The 11,950-nt window shown below is 48.1% G+C and overlaps 1 long non-coding RNA gene across 1 annotated transcript; it reads left to right on the top strand.

The window, feature by feature from the left end:
• Positions 1 to 7,702: 7,702 nt before the first annotated feature.
• Positions 7,703 to 11,611, top strand: LOC139040265 (uncharacterized). Its single transcript, XR_011494433.1, has 3 exons — positions 7,703 to 8,754; positions 9,559 to 9,634; positions 11,525 to 11,611. It is a non-coding gene; the product is annotated as an uncharacterized lncRNA (long non-coding RNA).
• The last annotated feature ends 339 nt before the right edge of the window (positions 11,612 to 11,950 follow it).

An 11,950-nucleotide genomic window follows, 5' to 3' on the forward strand; every position in this document is an offset into this window, starting at 1 on the left:
GCCCTTGTCCCTCCCTCCTCTCCCCTCCACTGCCATTGTGGGCCCACCCACTGACCTCACCGGCTTCCTGCTTCTCCCTGAGGGGGGGAAGCTCAAGGAAGGATCAGCCTCCGACAGTGTCCTCCCAGGAACAGCCTCTCTGAAGGCCAGGCTTCCCTCGTCTGGCCTTTGCTCAGGAGCTGCCCGTCTTGGGCATGCCCTGGCTCCCAGCCCTGCACCTCTAGTCCATCTCTGTGGTGCCACTGGAGGAGACTTTCAAAGTGCAAATCTGGTCCCATGGCCTCACCACTCCTACACTCTCCATGGCTCCCCATTACCCACAGGAGAAGATCCAAGTGATCTCAGGAGTGTACTGCCCTTGGCTGACCTCTCCAGCTCCCCTTTCCGGCCCTAACCTCCAACCCCATCTCCTGCCCCTCAAGCACAGCCTGCCTTCTGTGCTTCGGACTCTTCGTTCAACGCAGACCAGCCCCAGCCGTGACCTGCTCGGCAACATCCTTCCCTCCCTTGGGCCTCAGACAGAAACCGGCCCCTCGCACCCTGTTGTGGGTGCTGTGTCTGCTTGGAGAGCCCCCGCCCGGGTCACCCCCAGGTGGGGCTTCCAGGAAGACTCGGGGTTTGGAAGGCAGGAGCCAGGCTCCCCTTTCCTGGTGCCTGACAGGCAGTTTTAGGGCAGAGGGTGACGTTTGCCTTTAGGCCAGGTGATCCCCCTACTTAAGCCCATGTGTGCTGAGGGGCTGTGGGGAGAACCTCTCAGTCTCCTCCCTCCTGCCCAGGCCTGGCTGCTGGTTCCACCTCAGAGCTTGGGGCAGGCACACACTCACACACGAGCGCACACGCACACACACCCAGGGGACAGCAGGTGCCCCCTCGGCCTGTCTCAGGAGTGGGGCTGGGGTGGGGGTGGGCAGTAGACCAGTACTTGTTGGCTGCCCCTCATGATGTGCTGGTGCCTAACTGGGTCCCTTACCCTTTCACACATGCTGCCACGGCACCCTCGGGAGAAGGACTTTCCATCCTCATCCTACAGAGGAGAAAGCTGAGGCCTGGCAAGGACAGGGCACCGCCTGATTCAGACCCACGGCTGCCTGAGAGCCTGTGCTGTTGCTTGTGCCACATGTTACAGGAGGCCATTGAAAGGAGGATGGTCCCTGGGCACCCAGAGCACCGCCCCCCCATGGTTGTCTAGCCCTGCCTGCTCCTTCCTGGGGACAGCAGGTGGGTGGCTCCTGGGAGAGAGGCCTCTAGAGGGTTTCTCTGCCAGATTCCTGAGGTGCCAGCTTCCTTCCAGGAATTACTCTGCCTGCCCCCGCCCAGCTGGACTTCCTCTCAGTGGCCCAAAGCCTCGGTCTGCATCATTTTCCTCAGTGGAGATGGGAGTGCAGGAGGCTTCCCCAGCCTGTGGCCAGGAGCCCAAGGCTCAACCTTGGCGGTGCCCTGCCTCCACTGTCAGGCAGCTGGCGCCTCCCCCTTCATGAAAAGAAAGCCCTGGGGGCCCACCTTCCTGCTGAGCACCCCCAACACCCTGCCCCAAATGACACCCAGAGCAGCAGAATTGGCCCAGCTCCTGGAACTCTGCACCGACACCACCCCACTTGCAGCCCCTTCTTCAGAGGGATGTTATTAGAGTTCCCAGCAGGGACATGGGAAGCCTTCTTGGAGGAGGTGACCCCTGACCTGAACCCTGAAGGATGACTGAGAGAGAATTATCCACTCTCTCAGTGGAGAAGCAGGAAGGGCATTCCAGCAGGAGGGAACAGAGCAGACAAAGTCACAGAGGGTGGAGTGAGCAGGAGGCAGCTGGGTGAGGGGCTGGGTGTGTTTGTCGCTGATGCTTTCATGTACAGACCTACCCTTGTGTCCTACGCCAGCAGGCACTCTGGCCCTTTGCACGGGAACCCTCAACCCCACTTGCTCCACTTGGGCGTCTTCTGTTTGGGGTCTTCAGTCTCTATTCTGGACCACCAGGAATTCAGCTTCATTGCACCATTCTCTCTCTGCTCATGTCTTCACTTAGCTTGGGTGACACCTCCCCTCGCCAGCCTCTGCCCCACAGAGTTACCCCTCTACTAGGGTTTGGGGCTACAGAAAAGGACCAAGGCTCTAAGGGAAAAGGAAATGTTGGGGCAAGATGATACTTCCATTTCAGCCATGTCGACTTGGGGGAGATTGTGTGGCTGCTGTTTAGACAATGCTGACTGCCCCCTCTCCCAATATCTATTCTCCTTTTCTTTTCTTTCTTTTTTTTTTTGGTGAGGAAGATTTGCCCTGAGCTAACATCTGTGCCAATCTTCCTCTATTTTGTGTGTGGGATGCCACCACAGCATGACTGATGAGTGGTGTAGGTCCATGCCCGGGATCCGAACGCCACAAACCCAGGCCGCCGAAGCAGAATGGCCTAACTCAACCATTATGGCACAAGGCCAGCCCCTCTATTCTCCTTTTTTGGATAATAGAATTTTCTCTTTTCAGCCGTGCACATGGCCGCTCAGTATAAAGAATAGATTTCCCACCCTTCCTTGTTGCTAGGCATGGCCTTGTGGCTAAGTTCTGGCTAATGAGGTGTAAGCAGAAGTGTTATGTGGCATCTTTCAGCCTTTAAACACTGCTGTTGGCTGCCCATTGTTTCTCGTTCCTCATCCTGCTGCCTGGAATGTTGATGAGATGACTGGAGCTCTAACCACCAGGTTGGACCATAACATTGAGGGACCCACCCTAGTGATCGCAGAAATGTGACCAGCAAGGAAACTGGCACTTGAGCAGTATCCCCATGCCAGTCCAGGGCTGCGTCCTTTCAGACTTTTAAATGCAAAAGAAAGAAACTCTTTTGTTTAGGACACTCTATTTTCAGTCTGCTACTCCTAGCAGAATGTAATCCTTTCTCATTTGACCCCAAGGAGAAATGTTGACTAGGCAGTTGGTATATGGATCTGGAACTCGAAGCAGAGTCTTGGGTTGTGGGTAGAAATTTGGCAGTCGTCCTGGTGGAGATGGTAATTGAAGCCATGAGAGTGGATGAGATCACCCAGGCGGAGAGTGTGGTGTGGAAGAGAAGGGAAGAGGCCTGCCCCCCCCCCCCCCCCACTGCCCCTTGCCCATGAAAGATGATTCTGGCTTTGCCACTCAGTTTCATCCACCCCTTTCCCACGTTGTGTGAGGAGGGTTCTGCCTCCCCAGAACACTTCTTGGCTTTTATGATGCAGAGTCAGAATGGAGGGCGGCTGGGGAAAGACGAGAGGTGTACGGACTAGGATTGGGGGAAATTGTTTTGAGGAGTTTTTAAAGAGAGAATTCTAAGAGTAGCTATTGTGTGTGGATCGGAGAAGAAAAGAGAGGAGTTTTTTAACATGTTGTTGTAATCTGAGTATCCCTTTCATGGTATTCAAGAAAACACACAGAGGGGCTGGCCCCCTGGCCTAGTGGCTAAGTTTGGCATGCTCCACTTTGGTGGCCCGGGTTCAAATCCTGGGTGCAGACCTGCACCACTCATTGGTGGCCACTATGAGGCAGCAACCCACATACAAAATGGAGGAAGATTGGTACAGATGTTAGCTCAGGAAGAATCTTCATCAGCAAAAAAATAAAAAAAAAAAAAGAGAGAGAGAGAGAAAAGAAAACACACAGAACTTAAAATCTGTTGAAATTACTTTTGCTTTTTTTTTTTTTTTTGAGGAAGATTGGCCCTGAGCTAACATCTGCTGCCAGTCCTCCTCTTTTTGCTGAGGAAGACTGGCCCTGAGCTAACGTCCCTGCCCTTCTTCCTCTACTTTATATGTGGGACGCCTAACACAGCATGGCTTGCCAAGCGGTGCCATGTCCACACCCGGGATCTGAACCAGCGAACCCCAGGCGGCCAAAGCGGACTGTGCGCACTTAACTGCTGCGCCACCGGGCTGGTCCCCTTCTTCTATTTTGTATATGGGTCGCTGCCACAGCATGGCTTGATAAGCTGTGCGTAGGTCCGTGTCTGGGATCGGGGCTGGTGAACCCTGAGCTGCCGAAGTGGGAGTGTGCAAAGTTCACCACTATGCCACCAGGCTGGCCCCTGAAATTACTTTTTGGTTGCTAGACTGGACCTCTTCTGTCATAACGTCACCCCAAGACTGGTCCACTTGGATGATGGCTTTAGAAGTGTCATACAAGTAACAAAAACCCATTGGAGCAGCATAAGTAAAGGAGAAACTTGCATCAAGGACACAGGGGGTTGGATGTTGTGGAATCTCGGGGTGGAGCAGTGCATCTGGGCCTCACAACGGCCTGGAACAAGGAACTGGCCCTATGCCAGCAGCCAGGGAGCTGTCGCCTGGCCTCTTTCTTTGCTCTGTTGCTGTGTGCATTCTCCTCTCTGCTGCTCTCTGCATATCTGTGAAATTCTTCTTTTGCTGCAGATGGCCTTTTAAAAAGATTAATAGACTTTATTTTTAAAAACAGTTTTCGATTTACAAAAACGTTGAGCAGATAGGACAGTGTCCCTCTATCCTTTCCCTCACACAGTTTCTCCTGTTATTAACGTCTTGGGTTACTGTGTGTATTTATTGCAATTAATGAACCAATATTGATATGTTATTAACTAAAGTCCATAGTTTACATTAGGGGTCACTCTTTGTGTTGTACATCTGTGAGTTTGACAAATACATAATGTCATGTCACCCTTGCAGTGTCACACAGAATAGTTTCACCGCCCTAAAGATCCCCCGGGCTCCCCTATTCATCCCCCGAAAAGCTGGCAACCACTGATTTTTTTAGTCTCCACAGTTTTGCCTTTTTCAGAAAGTCAGAGAGTAAGAATCATACAATACGTAGCCTTTTCAGACTGGCTTCTTTCACTTAGTACTATGCGTTTAAGTTTCCTCCATTTTTTTTCATGGCTTGATAGCTTGTTTCTTTTTATCGCTGAATAATATTCCTTCGTATGTGTGTATGTAACACAGTTGATTTATCCATTCACCCACTGAAAGACATCTTGGTTCCATCCAGTTTTTGGCAATTATAAATAAAGCTGCAATAAACATTCTTGTAGAGGGTTTTGTGTGGACATGTGTTCAACTCAGCTGGGTAAGTATCTGAGCGTGGTTGCTGGATCATTTGGTAAGACTATGTTTAGCTTTGTAAGAAACCCCCAAACTATGTTCCAAAGTGGCTGTACCATTTTGCATTCCCACCAGCAAAGAATGAGATTTCTTGTTGCTCCACGTCTTCTCCAGCATTTGGTGTTGTCAGTGTCCTGGATTTTGACCCTTCTAATAGGTGTGTAGCAGTAGCTCATTGTTTTAATTTGCAGTTCCCAGTGACATATGATGTGGAGCACATTGTCATATGCTTATTTACCATCTTAATATCTTCTTCGGTGAGGTATCTGTTCAGATCTTCTGCCCATTTTTGAATGGGGTTGTTTGATTTCTTATTGTTGAGTTTTAAGAGTTCTTTGTATATTTGGGGTACAAGTCCTTTATCAGATACATGTTTTGCAAATATTTTCTCCCAGTCTGTGGTTGCCTTTTCATTCTCTTAATAGATTGCCTTTTATTGATCTTTTCTTCTCCATGCACGTGATCATCCCACAGCTCCTGAATTTATTTTCCCTTCATTTCTGCTACAAGCAGATACCAAATAGAGTCCTAGTCCCAGTTCCAGATTTTTGGGAGAGAGTGTTATTTTGACCAGTTTGGGGAAGTGGGAAATAAATTATGGCTGGATAGCGTGGTGGCATTAAGGTAGCTGGAAGGGAGTCTGGGAAATGTAAATTTAATTTTCCAGCCTCTGCAGTCCAGGAAGACAAACTAGAAGGAAGTGGCGCTGGGTGCTGTGTGTCGACCCTCCACACAGACGTAGGAAGTAGAGCCCAGTGGGTGGGCGGGGGCTGCTGTTGTGCTATGCTTCGTGTGAGTAAAGAAATTCTACCGGTCCAGAATGGGGCAAAACGCAAAGCAAAATTTCCTACACCCAGTTCCACTTCTCAGAACTTTTTCCATTTGTAGATATCCTGGAGTTTTAACATCATAGTTCTAAATAATGTGCTTTACCTTTGCTTCTCGACTGAGTAACTCAAGAGGGCATCTAATGATACCTCACCGTTAAAGCAAGAATTTAAATCACACTCTCGCCTCTCGCCCCATGCCTACTTTCTCAGCTGTGTTAGCTATATTATTATTGCAGTCTTATGTCGGTGTTATTTACAGTTCTAGACAATCTCTATTTAAAATTTAGTTCCTCTTCCATCAACTTGAGACAGGCTTTCTTGAGCCTCACCGCTATATAAGAATAATTAGTTCCTCTGTGCCATCTGCCACCTTCCTTCTCCACCTCCTTCTAATTTCACTTGGTTTTATCTGTACATTTCCATGGTCAAAGTTTATGATGCTTATGTTCTGTTCTGTAATTATAATTAAATCTTCCATTCTTTAGTTTGATTCTGAAAACTGAAAACCAACCAATTTTATCATTATATAAGCATTATTTACTGCAGAACCAAGTAACAAGAGAGCTCCATTGAGAGGGAAACGGAATGGCATTTCCTCCACCCTCTGCTGCTTGAAGGAGAGTGTCAAGGTCAAGCAGATTCTCTTTTCTGACACTCCATGAATTGCTCAAAATCATGCCTCACATGTATTTGCTTCATATTTGGTCCCTGGAATAGATTTTGTAGTTTCTGGGTTTCTAATTGCCTTTCTTTTTTCTTTCTAAGAGAAGAAACAGATGTTGTCTCCATTGTTACCACAAAGTCTGCTTGCCAGGCACACTTTCCCATGCCTGGGTCCTTTATATAGGTAGTGAGTGTGGTACCTGTTGTTGTGTTTATCTAGCATTCCTGTTCCCTCCCCCTTTCTTTTGGTGAAATGCTGCTCCTCCTGTCCAGTCGTGTGACTTGGATTTTTGTCCGATTGCAGTGCCTTCAGAGGTGGACTTGTACCCAAGGCCTGACAGTTTACCTTGATGGTGACTCATCTGAGGGCAGTAACTGGAGTCCTTCTATGGGATTTGATCAGTGGATATTGAGAGAGAGAAGCACTCACCCTTTTGGCTTCAGGTAAGGCTTGATCCAGGGACTCCAATGATGTCATCAAAGACACAGGGTCACTATATATCTTTCCTCTGCCCTCAGTATTGTCTTCACCCCTTGGCTCCACGAGGTGGACTGCCAGCAGCAACATGTTCCTATTATGTAGCAAATGCGAGGAGGGGAGTCAATCCCACCCAATCCACAGGGCTTGGAAATACAGGAGAGAAATCAGAGTATTTTTTACCAAAAGAAGAGTGAGTTCATTTTGGACACCCAAACCACAGATGTTCATTCACACTTCCTTTCTATGACTTTCTTTTGATTTCAGTGATTCTATTTTAAATTTCCAAGGACGGTTTCTTGCTTTATTTTCATAGCTGCCTCTTTTTGTTTTATGAATGTGGTAGTATAGACTCTTTGTAGGTTCTCTTCTGCTCTTTGAATGATCTGTGTCCTCTGGGATCGGATTGTTTGCCTTTTGTTTAATTTATCAAAGACACAGTGTAGCTGAGTTGTTCGGAGTACAATGCAGGAAACAGGCTTCCTGGGTTCAGATTCCACCTCTCTGCCCTCTACTAGCTGTGCAGACCTCAGCCAAGTTGTATTACCTTTCTGTGACTCAGTTTCCTGTAAGGTGGAGATAATCATAGCGCCCAGCTCGGAGGGTCGTTATAGGAGTTACTAAATGTAAAACGCTTAGACCACTGCCAGGCCCACAGTAAGCACTCAATAGCTATTTGCTATTCTTTTCTTTTTGTTTTTGTAGGAAGATTAGCCCTGAGCTAACATCTGCTGCCAATCCTCCTCTTTTTGCTGAGGAAGACTGGCCCTGAGCTAACATCTGTGCCCATCTTCCTCTATTTTATGTGGGATGCCTGCCACAACATGGCTTGCCAAGTGGTGTGTAGGTCCGCACCCGGATCCAAACTGGTGAACCCCGGCCACGGAAGCGGAGCACGTGAACTTAACCACTGCACCACCCACTGGCCCTGCTCTTCTTTTCTTAATCCTTCTCCTTTTGTTGGTTTTTCTTACCTACCTAGTAATACCTGGTGACTAATTCACGTTTATGAACCAAGGGCAGGGCTGACTGGTGTTGGCATCGATGTTGGGTATTCCCTTTGCCATCAGCAGTGGGGGCGGAGAGGTCCTTGTGCCCTGCCCTCCCTTCCAGGTGTGCTGTCTCCCATAGACAGTCCACTCCTGCTCGCCATCCCTGCTCCGCCCCTGGAGGAGCTTTCTCTCCGGCGTGCTTGGCTGTGGTTTCCTCTGCCCGCATTTGTCCCTCATGGCAATCTGCCCTTTTTCTCTCCTCTAGAAGTAAATCAAGATTCCTGGACTGTTGACCCACCCCCCCAGCCATCCTGTTCTCAGCCTTGCTGTGGGTTTATTTCCTTTCCTCTTTCTTTTGGTGCTTTTGGTGGCATCTGAGAGGCTGGGGGTGGTCGGGACATGTTCTCAGCCCAACATCTTGAACTGGAAGTCGGTGTAGTGGTTTAAACGTTTCTAACTCCATCCAGCTCTGCACCGATGGGGCCCCATGGGGCCTGCAAGTGCTCACACTGGACGCCCAGACCCCGCACAGGAAGGAAAAACGGGGGACTCACAACTTAAGCCTCTTTATTTTCCTGTGAGGCCTGTTGGCCTCAAAGTCACTCCCTCAGCAGGTGATCCCACAGAGACAGAGCTGGTGGCTGTATCCAGGAGGAGGGTGGCCTTTAGTCTCCTTAAGAACCCCGGAGCCCTCACACTGGGTGAGTACAAGGTGCATGAACAGGGGAGGAGAGCCAGAGGGACGAACCACAGGCTGTGTGGGCTGACTGAATGGGTGAAAATCCAGATGTAGCTATGGGAGTGAAGGTCACCTCGGGTGGGGGAGGGGGAGCATAGCCTTCAGCCACTCTCACTCTGCCTTCACTGAGCTCTTCCGACATTCCAGGCCCTGTGGGAAGCTCTTCATACAAGCTCTTGGAGTGCTCTGGGTTCAGAGTGGTTGAGTGACTTCCCCATGATCACACAGCTGGTGAATGACATGTCTGGATTTAAACTCAGCTCTATGTGGGACTCTTAACCGCTGGGCTACACGACTCCGGCCTGCCCCTGAGCTGAACAGAGCAAGGTCCCAAAGATCTCCCTTAGGCAGCTGGACAGAGCTGTCCACACCTCAGATGTTGCAATTGCGTCTGGAACAATAAAGGCGAGGAAGCTGAGGCCTCTGGCGCCCTCTGGGGGAGACAGGGGGCTCTGAGGGATGCTGTCAAGGAAGTGGTCAGTGGGCTGCGGCTGGGATCTGGGAAGGTCCAAAGAATAAAAGATTGAATTAGGGTCCTGGTTGCTCCATATGAGGGTAGGGTTTCATCTCCCCTGACTCTTTAGTAATATGCCCCCAATATTTCTCTGGGCACACCATCTATTGGAATAAAGACATAGGCCATGTGACTAACTTCTGACTAGTGTGATACAAGCAGAAATGAAGTGTGCAATTTAAGGCATTATCCTTAAAAGATGAGGGCATGACCTGCTTTGTTCCTCCCTCCATTTTGCTTTCTGGAATGCAGATATAATAGCTGGAGCTGAAGCAGCCATCTTGGACCATGAGTGGAAGCAGCCCATTGAAGACGGCAGAGCAAATAAGTAAGGAGGGGTCTAGTTTCTATGAGGGGTCTATCACTATGATGATAGTGCAGTTGCCATATAAGCCTTGGATGCCAACACTCACTTGAGGGGGAGGGAGATACACTCCTATTTGGTTTAAACCACAGTTATTTTGGGTTTTCTGCACTTTAGCCAAACTTCTTTTTTTCCATTAAAAAACATTTTTGTTATTCCAGAACAAAAGTAAAACACATTATCAAAATTTTACTAAGAGTAACACCATTAAGCCATGAAATAAAATCATTTATTAGCCAGATTTAAGTTTGTATTCAAGATTTCGCATTTGAAGCGTTGCCACCAAAAAAATAGTTTGTCATCTTTGCTCCTGCTGTTTCCTGATTCTGAAAAGTTCTGTTATTTTCGGATCTGCCGTTTTAGGGCAGATTTTGATCTAGTATATTTAAATACAATAAGATGGAATTTCAGGATACAAAAGTCTGAGATTTGTTAAAGAGTTTTTCCTAAACTTTATTCCTTCTATATTCCAACCTGTGAACAACATGGATATGAAAGCAGTTATCCACACTGCTTTCAGCCACCCACCTCACGGTGGAAAATGTCACTTGTCTGAAGGGTCGAGGGCCTGAGCTGGCACTGGTTTCATGCGATGGGACGTGAACGTCAAAGCTGAGTGCCTACCATTTATGGCCAAAATTCTTGGGAGAATTTCTGAGTTCTCACCGCAGCAAATGGAGCAAGTGGGATGACCTCTGTTCTTTCTTCTTTTAGAGCAATTTTAGGTTCACAGCAAAATGAGGGGAAGGTACAGAGATTTCCCAAGTGCCCCCTGCCCCCACACACGTAGAGCCTCCCCCATTGTCGACATCCCCAACCAATTTGTTACAATTGAAACCTACATTCACACATCATAGTCACCCAAAGTCCGTAGTTTACATTGTGGTTCACTGAGTTTTGTACATTCTATGGGTTTGGACAAATGTGTAATGACATGTCTCCACCATTATGGCATCACACAGAATAGTTTCACTTCCCTAAAAATCCTCGGTGCTCCACTTATTCACCTCTCCCTCCCCAACCCCTGGGAACCGCTGATCCTCTTACTGTCCCCATAGTTTTGCCTTTTCCGGAACGTCATAGAGTTGGACTCCTACAGTCTGTAGCCCTTTCAGATAGGCTTCTCTCACCTAGTCATGTGATGTTAGGGTTCCTTCGTGTCTTTTCAAGACTTGATAGATAGTTCATTTCTCTGAGTAATAGTCCATGGTCTGGACGTACCGCAGTTATTTATCCATTCAACTACCGAAGGACATCTTGGATGCTTCCAAGTTTTGGCAATTATAAATAAAGCTGCTATAAACATTCATGTGCAGGTTTTCGTGTGAACATAAGTTTTCAACTCGACAGGGTAAGTACCAAGCAGAATGACTGCTGGACCATATGGTAAGAGTGTGCTTCCTTTTGTAAGAAACTGCCAAGCTGTCTTCCAAAGTAGCTGGACCGTTTAGCGTTCCCACCAGCAATGAGTGAGAGTTCCTGTTGCTCCACAGTCTCGCCAGCATTTGGTGTGTCAGTGTTCTGGATTTCGGCTGTTCTGATAGGTGTGAAGTAGCTCATTGTTGTTTTCGTTTGCATTTCCCTGATGACATATGGTGTGGAGCATCTTTTCACATGTTCATTTACCATCTGTATATCTCTTATCTCTTTGGTAAAGTCTTATTTATGTTTTTGCAGCCAAAAATTTTTGCTTTAAGGAAATCTCCTGACATCCCCATACCTTGGTTCTCACATCCAAAATGAGAATAATACTACCTACCTCACCGAGTGTTTGTGAAAGTTAAAAGTATGTGCAGCAGTGTGACCTATTGAGAAATTACCTAGGAATTTTAATTTCTAAATTTATTTTGCCAGCTGAAGCCTCCAAGAAACAAGGAAAGGTAATGTTCCCTGACGAGGCAAGGTGGACAAGTCTCTGTTCTCCTTACCCCTAGGAAAGGTGAGCAAGTTCTGTGTGTGCTGGTCTGGGACTTAGGCCTTGTGTCCGTTTACTACGGTAGCTGACAAGCAGCAGCACAATTCTCAGTTGTGTCCACCAGTGAACACACCTCTGCAGGTTGGCTCAGGTCTGGCTGTTGGAGGCTGGGCTGAGCTGGGCTTCAGTCCAGTCTGTGAGTTTGGTTCAGGTCTGCTCCATGTGTCTATCATCCTCTTTAAGCCAATGGGTTAGCTGGAGTGTGCCCTTTTCATGGCAGTGCCAGAAATGCAAGACGACAAAGCCAGCCAGGCAAGCACATTTCAAGACTTTTTTATGTCATGTCTATTCACATCCTTTGGCTG

Source organism: Equus asinus, chromosome 15 (assembly GCF_041296235.1).
Source record: "Equus asinus isolate D_3611 breed Donkey chromosome 15, EquAss-T2T_v2, whole genome shotgun sequence".
Taxonomy (NCBI): Eukaryota; Metazoa; Chordata; class Mammalia; order Perissodactyla; family Equidae; genus Equus; species Equus asinus.